Below are 9,802 nucleotides of genomic sequence, written 5' to 3' on the forward strand. Positions count from 1 at the left end.
AGCTGTCTGGGAGCACAGAGGAAGGAGTGGTATCAGACTAACAGGAGGTCAGGTAGCTCTTTTAGTCAGTTAGGGTGACTGGGCCCCTGAAAGTAAAAAAACAAGAATGCCTTTGGGCCTCTCCTTGCAAAGAAATCAAAGTATGATCTGACTTCTTATCTCTTCCCCAGGTCTGTTTTCCTACACACAACCTGGGCTCCTCCAGGGAAGGAGGTCTTTCCTAGGATTTAAACTGTGATTGGTCAAGTTCAGCCCCCAGAATTTGGTATCAGGATTAGCCTCTTCCTGAGACAGCCCCTAGCCCTAACCAACCAGCTGTCCCTCTGGTTCACCTGAGCTACAAAGTAGGCCCACCACCGTAAGGTTATGAATATGTTTGCAAGGGGAGGGCATGCTCTCTGAACTGCCTGAACACGTGGGAACCTCCGGCTGCTGGTGAGTTTTCCCTTGGCTCTGCCCCTGTCCAGCAGGAAGCCCCAGCCCTTGCTCTCCACAGGGGCTATTTACCGTCTTTAGCTCCTCACATGGCAGGAGCTCCTTGCACTTTCTTTTCTTTCTTTTCTCTCCACAGTTTTTCCAGGTCCTTCACATGGGCTCTCTAGCCACATGGGTGCCTTTCCTTGGCTCTGTACTTCCCTCAATAAATACAATAAATTAATAATTATCCATTGTATTATTCAATTCTTTGATTAAAATTAGACACAAACTTAGGGTTTAGCGTTCAAGGACTTTCCTGAGCCCCTAGCACCCAGTTACAAAATCTCCATTGCCAGGTTCCTCGGCAGTGGCCGGTCCTACTTCCCTGAGCACTGACCTTGGTGAGTGCAGGCCTGCTTGTGTGGGTGCCCTGCTTTCTTCCTGGGTGGAGTATCCAAAGGCTCCGCAGCATGGAGAACACAGGAGGCAAGGAATTACCCTGTATGCAGGAGCTCAGAAGAGGGAATAAGGAGGAGGAAGTGACCTGCCCTGAGGACAGAGGCACAGTCACTTCTGTCCCCACCCACACCAGGGAGCTGGTGGGGAAAGCTAGAAGACCAGAAGGAAAGACACAGAGATGGGGGGCGGGCAAGGAGAGGCCCAAGGTGAAGGTGGGAAAAGAATGAAGGCAGAGAAAGAAGGAGGGAAAGAAAAGGGAGGGAGGACTCAGAGGGAGAGGTGAAGAAGGGAAAGGCTCGGCAAGCAGGAGCGGAGGAGAGAGAGGAGTCTGAGGGAAGGAGGGAAGAACACAGTTCTGAGCTCCATACCCAGGACCTCAGAACAAAGAAGGTGACACAGTCGTTTCCATCATTTAGATGAGTGAGAAAGGTTTAAGGTAAATTGCAAGGGGAGGACCAGGGAGGAAAGAGAAGAAAAGTAGAGAGAAAATAGGAGGCAAGAACAGAGAGGAGACAGACATTGCCTAACCAGCTGCTGCTGGGTGTATTTCTATAACCCAGGACTTAAACCACAAGTTCCAGGCTAGCTTGGGTTACATAACAAGACCCTATCTTATTATTTTAAAACTATTTTTAATTTATTTGCAAGAGACAGAGAGAGAGAATGAATGAATATGGGCATGTCAGGGCCTCTTGTTGCTGCAAACACATTCCAGATGCATCTACCACTCTGGCTTTATGTGGGTAGTAGAGATTTGAACCTGAGTTGGATCCTAGCTGGCAGGTTTGTGCAAGCAAGTGCCTTGAATCACTGAGCCATCTCCCCAACAAGACCTTATCTTACACCAAACAAAACTATACAAATGTCAAAAGACAAGAAAAATTTAGCTGTACCTATGAAGACATTTGGAAATACCACAGTAGAAACCACAGTAGAACTTCCATTTGAATGTTGTCAACACAGAGGATGAAAGTCAGGCTCTCAACTATTTCATAAAGGCAACAAAACTAAACACTGACATTAAACCAGCAAAGCGCAAGCCACAGAACTATGCAACAAAAACCCGTGGAAAGTTGATGGAAAATTCCTTTGCAGTGTTATGGAAAAGACAGAAGTATGGAGACAGAGAGGTCATTGACTACCAGGGGCTGGGCACAAAGAGGGTAAAAAGAATGCAGCAACTTTGTGTGTGTGTGTGTGTGTGTGTGTGTGTGTGTGTGTGTGTGTGTGTGTGTGTGTGGTAGGGTCTTGTTGTAGCCCAGGATGACCTGGTAGTCTCAGGGTGAGAGACTCCAACTCATGACAATCCTCCTACCTGTGTCTCCCGAGTGCTGGGATCAAAGGCGTGGGCCACCACGCCAGGCTCACAGCACACACACACACACACACACACACACACACAATTGTTTATTACAGAAAGAGAGAGAGAATGGGCACGCCAGGGCCTCCAGCCACTGCAAATGAACTCCAGATGTGTGTGCTCCCTTGTGCATCTGGCTTACATGGATCCTGGAGAGTCAAATCAGGATCCTCTGACTTTGCAGGCAAATGCCTTAACCACTAAGCAATCTCTCCAGTCCCACAGTACTTTATTTTTTTTGGGGGGGGGGTTGAGGTAGGGTCTCACTCTGGTCTAGGCTGACCTGGAATTAACTATGTAGTCTCAGGGTAGCCTCAAACTCACTGCAATCCTCCTACCTCTGCCTCCTGAATGCTAGGATTAGAGGCGTGCACCACCACGCCCGGCTCCCGCAGTACCTTTTTGATGGCAGAATTGTTTGTTATGACCGACTTCATACATCTGGTCAGGTCCATATGATGAACCCAACATTGTGAGTGAACCCTAATATAGCAGCTGGAGAGATGGCTCAGCAGTTCAAGGCATTTACTTGCAAAACTTATCCTGGATTCAATTCCCCAGATACCTATGTAAAGCCATAAATGGGTTCATTTGTAACAGTAAAAGACCCTAAGCTGGGTGTGGTGGTGTACACCTTTAATTCCAGCATGGGGACGCAGAGGTAGAATGATCACTGTGAGTTCAAGTCCAGTGTGGTACTGACTTCTACTTCAGCCTGGGCTAGAATTAGACCTTACCTCAGAGAGAAAGAGAGAACCTAGTGCACACACAAGCATGCATGACCAATAAAGAAGTTTTTTTTTTTTTTTTTTTTTTTTGAGTTTTCAAGGTAGGGTCTCACGCTAGCTCAGGCTGACCTGGAATTCACTGTGTAGTCTCAGGGTGGCCTTGAACTCATGGCGATCCTCCTATCTCTGCCTCCTGGTTAAATTGTGGACAATGATGGCGTACCATATAGGTCTGTCAGCTGTGAGGAATATATCTGCTCGTAGGGGATACTGATAATGGGGAAGATTGTGCATGTGGGGAAGGGGACTACTGGAGAAACCATCTTTGATCAGCTTCATTGACAGTGTACCCTGACTCAACATCAGAACTGTTTCCTTGATCTTACTGACACTTCTTCCTGGCTTGCACACGTGCCTGCCATATTATACATCTATTTTGTTTCCCCACAGTACAGTAGAAGCCTGAGGGGGAAAAAAACTAGAATAATGCTTGACTATAAATAATTATGGAATAAAGAACATTACTTTAACTAGGCCATCAGACAAGTAAAGTGAACCTCAGAAACTACATAGAGCCGGGGTGACCTCTAGGAACAGATTCCCACAGCAGGTGCTCTCTGTGCCTGCCTTAAATGCCAGTAGAACAGGTGGCTGGCAATGCACTAAAACAAAAGCCTAGCCAGGGCTGGGACAAACAGTAGGGAAGGATGCAGCAGCGAGCTAAGAGGTTCTGAGTTGGCCCACAGAAGAGCTGAGCCTAACTGTGAATTGGCAATGGTGGGCTTTGGAAAAGGCCACAGCTCAGGAGGTGCCTCTGTATTCCCTGAGTGAACAGTAAAACATTAGAAGGCAGGGGGCTGGAGAGATGGCTTAGCAGTTAAGGTACTTAGCTATGAAGCCTAAGGACCCAGGCTCAACTCCCCAGGACTCGCATTAGCCAGATGCACAAGGCAACATATGCATCTGGAGTTTGTTTGCAGTGGCTGGGGTCCCTGGCGTGCCCATCCTCTCTATCTGTTTTTTTTTTTTCCTCTCTCTCTCTCAAATAAAAAAAAAAAAAACCTGAACTATTAAAAGAACGTAAGAAGGCAGCAACAGAGTAAGTAGGAAAGGACAAGGGGCAAACACTTGTTTGTTTGTTCATTTGGCTGGCTAAGGAGCAAAAGTTCCTGCCACTCTTGCAGAGTGAGGCTAATGAAAGGATTTAGGGAGCTGTTTCTGTGGAATGTCAGATTTCTGACCCAAGTGACCCAAGTCATGTAACTTTCTAGGATCCAAAACACAAAAGGACATGGAGAGTTTGCCAGAGACCTGAGCTTAGCTCTGAGCCTACGTTTTTAGAACCCAAGAGTTACCAGAGAACTGACAATCAGGGGCATTAATTACGACAAGTCCAGTGAGAGCTTCATAGAGGACTAGGCTAGGCAGTACTGGGAGTCAGTCAGTGACTAAGATGTACAGGTCATGCCCTTATGGCCTAAAGATGGGCTGGGCAAGAAATGTGGGACAGCAAATATTTCAAGGGAAAAAGACTTCATGTCTAGCTGACAAGGGCATCTGCTACAGTGGGTGTGGAGGAGGAAAGGCTGAGGAGGAAGCAGGAAAGATTGTGTCCAAGGTTGCTGGCAGTCAGTGTTTGATGCTGGAATGTTCAAGTTAAGATGAGAATTGGAAGAGTCTGCTCAGCAAGGAGATGTTCACTGGAATAGTTATCAGCAGTTTTCAGAAGGAAATCTGTGATTTTGTGTTGGGCAAGCAGATAGTGAGGAAACGAATAAAGAAAAGAAGAGGATCTGGGGAGATGGCTCAGCAGCTAAAGGCACTTGCTTTGCAAAACCTGGCCTGAATTGCCGAGGCCCTTGGTTGCCCACCAGGAATAGATGAGACCCTGTTGCTGAAGACTCCACATACTTGGGCTGCAAGGCCACTGAGAAATCTTGCTGGAGCTGAGCTGAAAACCTCCTCCATGTAGACCAGCTGACAGAAAGCTGGAAGAAGCCACGCTGCATGCAGTTCAATGGGGGAGAGAGAAAGCACCAGTGAAGATACTCAACAGTGGACACTTTGCAAGCCTTATATTTGGCCAGATAGGCCAAATGAGCCAACAGTGCGATAGTGGCACATCTGTTATGGGGGAAATCAACTGCCCTCTAATTTGACTAGAGGCCCTCTCCATGGGAAGGAATACATCCCTGATACTGAAAACCTACAACAGGGGTAGTCATGAGCCCTAGGGGTGTAATGTCTGCTGGTGTCTGGTTAAATGTATATACTTTGCTTATCAAACTGCCCAGTAAGCACTTCTCTTAATGTTCATATCCATATATTAATGTTATTCTCACTTTTGGCTACAGAACCTTCTCTTTTCAGATGGCAGTGACCTTGGGATGACTCAGAAGGCATCATGGTGCTGGGAAGAAGTGACAGAGGAGTGCTCAGGACTGCAATATCTCTATCACACCTTCTATGGCTCAGGGTCCATTGCGGAAGAGGTGGTGGAAAGAATGTACGAGCCAAAGGAAGGGTAGGACTCCTTATAACATGTTTTTCCAGACACAAAATGGCCTGGATATCCATGACCTCACAGTGACTGACACTACCTACACAAGACCATCATAACAGGAAGAAAAGATCATGATATCAAAATAAAAGAGGGACTGAGATGGGGAGGGGATGTGATGTAGAGTGGAGTTCCAAAGGAGAAAGTGTGGGGAAGGAGGGAATTACCATGGGATATTGTTTACAATTACGGAAATTGTCAATTAAAAAAAAATCCTGGCCTGAGTTTGATTCCCCAGTACCCACAAAAAGCCAGATACACACAATGTGGCCAGTGCATCTGGAGTTTGTTTGTAGCAGCAAGAGGCCCTGGAAGAGACCATTCTCATTCTCTCTCAAATAGACAATAATATATATTATATTATATTATTATTATTATCATATATTATATAATATATTGTTATATATAATAATATAATATATAATTATATATCATATATATAAAAGATGAAGATCGTTTTGAAGGATCTTCAGAAATGGTAGGACAATGGCCTACCTGGATAGGGCTTGAGAACAAGGTTCCCCCAACAGTGAGGATGGTGTGGCTGGGAAGGAGGGGGGCATGGATGGTGACTGAGGCGTGTCAGACCCGGGCAGTAGGTGGGCGGTCACCCACATGATGCCCATCAGTGGACAGCACAGCAGCAGGAGTGCGCGGCTGAGTGTGGGCGGTGGTGGGGGCAGAGCTCCCGGCCCCGCCTCCCTCGGCTCCCCGCACGCGGCCCCGAGCCCTGCTCCGTTGGTCGCCCGGGCCGCGGGGGTGGGGGGTGAGAGGGTCGCCGGCCGGGCGCAGGGGCCTCTGGGAGGGCGCGGGAACCAGCCGGTGCAGGCATCCCGACCCGACACCGGCTCTTCCCTGCGGGTGGAGCTCCGGCTCCTTCCCCGACCCCATCCCTCCGGGTTCCCTGGTTCTCCCGGCAGGCCGCACGGGGAAGCGGCTTGGAGGCCGCGGTTAGCGGCCCAGAAGAGACGAGGGTGGACACCCGAAGCCTGCGGCGTGGCCCGCGTCCGAGCCACGGTAGCTTGGCTTGGATTCCTCGGTGACGCGGAGGGAGACGAGGTTTAGAAGCCAGCGAGGCACTTGATTGGAAGAGAAAGACGTCCAGGCCGACTTCAAGATATCAGGTCCCAATCAGTGCGGTGCGGAGCAACAGCATCGCCGGGGCAAGCGTTTCGGGGACCAGTCAGTGGTGTTGGCGCCACTCACTTTGCGTTGCTTGTTTGACACCGTGGTGGACACTGGTATGGACAGCCAGAAGGCTGGGACAGATCGATGGGACTCCTGGGGGAAGGAGCAGCCGGGAGGAGGCCTGAGGTCACACCCTTGGGGCCAATATGCAGGAGACTGGTGGCAATATGCAGGAGAGTTGGGAAGCTGGGCCTGAGGAAGGAGGCTGGGGTCCTTGACAGGGTGATGTCAGTGAAGGAGTATGGTTGTTGAGAAAAGAGAACGAAGCAGAACTGGAGACGTGCTTCCAAGGAAGTTTGCTTTTGAGCAGAGCAACGCTAGTGTATCAGGTACAGGAAGTTTTATCTCCTCTTCTTTTATTTTTATTTTATTTTATTTTTTGGTTTTTGGAGGCAGGGTTTCACTTTGGTCCTGGCTTACCTGGAATTCACTATCTCTCAGGGCGGCCTCAAACTCATGGCGATCCTCCTACCTCTGCCTCCCGAGCGCTGGGATTAAAGGCGTGCGCCACCTCGCCCGGCTATCTCCTCTTCTTTTAGATGAAGATTACAGTTTGTTTGTGGGTTGAGGAGGAGGAGGGATGTAGTTACAGCAACCAGTGGGCACAAACATGTACCACAGTGCCTCAGAAGGGAAGACAGCAGAGGGTCTGGTCTGACATTCAAGTGGAGCAATCCCTCCCCTGACCTGCAAATGTTATTTGCATGGCAAAAGAGCCTCCCAGGGCTAAGACTGTAGTTCAGAGGTAGAGCTCTTGCTTAGCATAGTGGAAGCCCTGGGTTAAGTATCTATTTCTGGAAAAAAAGAAAAGAAAGAAATTATAGATGTGACACAGAAATTAGGGAATTACCCAGGTGATCCCAATGCAGCGGCAGGGGTTCTAAAAAGTAGGTGCAGGAGAGACAGGAGATGGCATGATGGAGGAAGGGTCAGATAGGTGCAGCACGTCACTGGCTCTGAATATGATGAAAGGGGCCACGAGCCCAGGACTATGGGTGGCCACTCCAGCAGGAAGACAAGGAACTGGATTACTCTCAAGCTTCCAGAAAGGAACAGCTTGGCCTTCTGACATCGTGATTTGAGCTCAGTGAGTCCTGTGTTGGACTCTTGTCTTACCTTTTTGTTACTGGGACAAAACATCTGACAGAAGCAGCTTATGGGAGAAGGATTTATTTCATCTTACAGCTTTAAAAGGAAGTTTCATGATGTCAGAGAAGGTATGACAGGCAGACAGCTAGAGCCAAATCTCCACAGCAATTGGAAAGCAGAGGGCTTGGGGCTGGGCTGTATCATTTCACCTCTGCCCCCCCAGCAACACATCTCCTCCAGTGAGGCTCTACTTCCCAAAGTTCCAACAACTTTCCCACATTTGCTACTAGCTGGGATCCAAGAATACAAAATACATGAGCCTACAGAGGACATTTTCATTTAAACCACCAACAGACTTCAGAATAATAATAATATAATAATAATATATAAATAACAATATAATAATAATAAATGTGTGTGTGCTCTTTTAAGCCAAGTTCATGTTCATTTTTTGTGGCTTCCATAGGGAAATATGAAGGGCCAAGGATTTGGGGTGAAAATTCTCAGGGAGGGATAAAGCCAGGCCATTGAATGCCTACAGAAAGTTGCAATTGGGCCTGGGGGGGTCTGTGGAGAGAGGAGGCAGGGGAATAGTGGTGTGGCAGGGAGGGAAACCAGTGGTCCCCAGCTATACCCTGGGCAAGAACAGCTCTCACCTAAGGCCGACAGTGGTCACTGCTTTAAAAGCCATTTCCTGAGAGTTAGAGAAAGGCTGGCTCTGGGTTGTAGGTTTGAAAGTCTGTGACTTCCTTAAGTTTGGAGTCAGTGGCTTCTGCCCTTGGGCAGGTCCCACAGGGTTCAGTAGCACCTTTACTCCAGACCAGCCTCCTGCCCCTTGTAAAGGGAGCCAGGGCTCCTAGTGGATGTCAGAGCAGAGGTGGTTCTTTCAAAGCAGGCCCTAGTTAATGTTCCCCAAACAGCATCAGAGTTTATTCCTTTGGCCTCTGTACATTGCTAGGAGGCACACAAGAGATGGTTCCCAGGAGAGCCCATTATCTCTGTCCCTATGGATACTATACCAGTTGGGTTGATGAAAATAACCCAGGAATAACATCTCCACTTCTCCAGCCCTTGTGGAACCTGGGCCTGCCCTGCAGCTAGGCCCCTTTTGCTAAGATTGAGCTGCATCTGACTCTAGGCCAGCACAGAAGTAAAAAATGTGTTAACAGGATGCCAGGATGAATCCCAAATATTGAAACACCTTTGGGGGCCAGGACCTGCTGGATAAACTTCTGGAAAGATTCTCTTGAAGCAAAGACACATGACCCAAGAGGAGACCCAGACTGTCTAAGCTAAATCGCCAGTCCTCAGCCCACTCGGTGCTGGCAATCCGATGAGAACAGGTTGCTTTAGGGTCCTGGGGGGACAAGGCTTGCTGGCTGTGGCAGTGATTGCTGCCCACTGATTGTGTCTATCTGCAGGCTGGTTCCAGCTTGAGAGTCCATGCTCCGGCACTGCAGCTGACCATCCCATTACCCTCTCCCCTGAAGGACCTGACCTCCCAGGCAGGGCCTGACCTCAGGTCCAAGCTGCTGGAGGCCATGAAGCTTTCTGGACAGGCTAACAACTGGTGGGTCTCCTTGTCCCTGAAGTCAGTGGTATCAGGGGAAGCTCCTTCTGTCAAGTGCTTACACAAGTAGGTGGTATCCACATCACACTCATGGATCCTAACCCAAGCCTTTGACAGACACGTCAAGGCAAAGAACCAGCAGCTAACTTATCATTAGTGCTGTTATAGTGGAAGCCTGTGACAGAGCGTGGTGCAGGGACAAGCACTTCCCCGAGGCTTAATTATCCTGGAGACAAACTCCAAGTAGAATCATCCGGGGCACACACTTTCCAGGGAGAGCAGTTCAGGCCCGGTAATGGGACATCACCAGGGCCACACACTAAGGCAAAGGGTGAGGGATCTTAAAAGATATTCACTAGTGGTGGATGCTGGGAAAATGTGCTTAGCTGAGCATTCACACTTCCGACATGACAATGACAGCACACCAGAGG

Source organism: Jaculus jaculus, chromosome 4 (genome assembly GCF_020740685.1).
Source record: "Jaculus jaculus isolate mJacJac1 chromosome 4, mJacJac1.mat.Y.cur, whole genome shotgun sequence".
Taxonomy (NCBI): Eukaryota; Metazoa; Chordata; class Mammalia; order Rodentia; family Dipodidae; genus Jaculus; species Jaculus jaculus.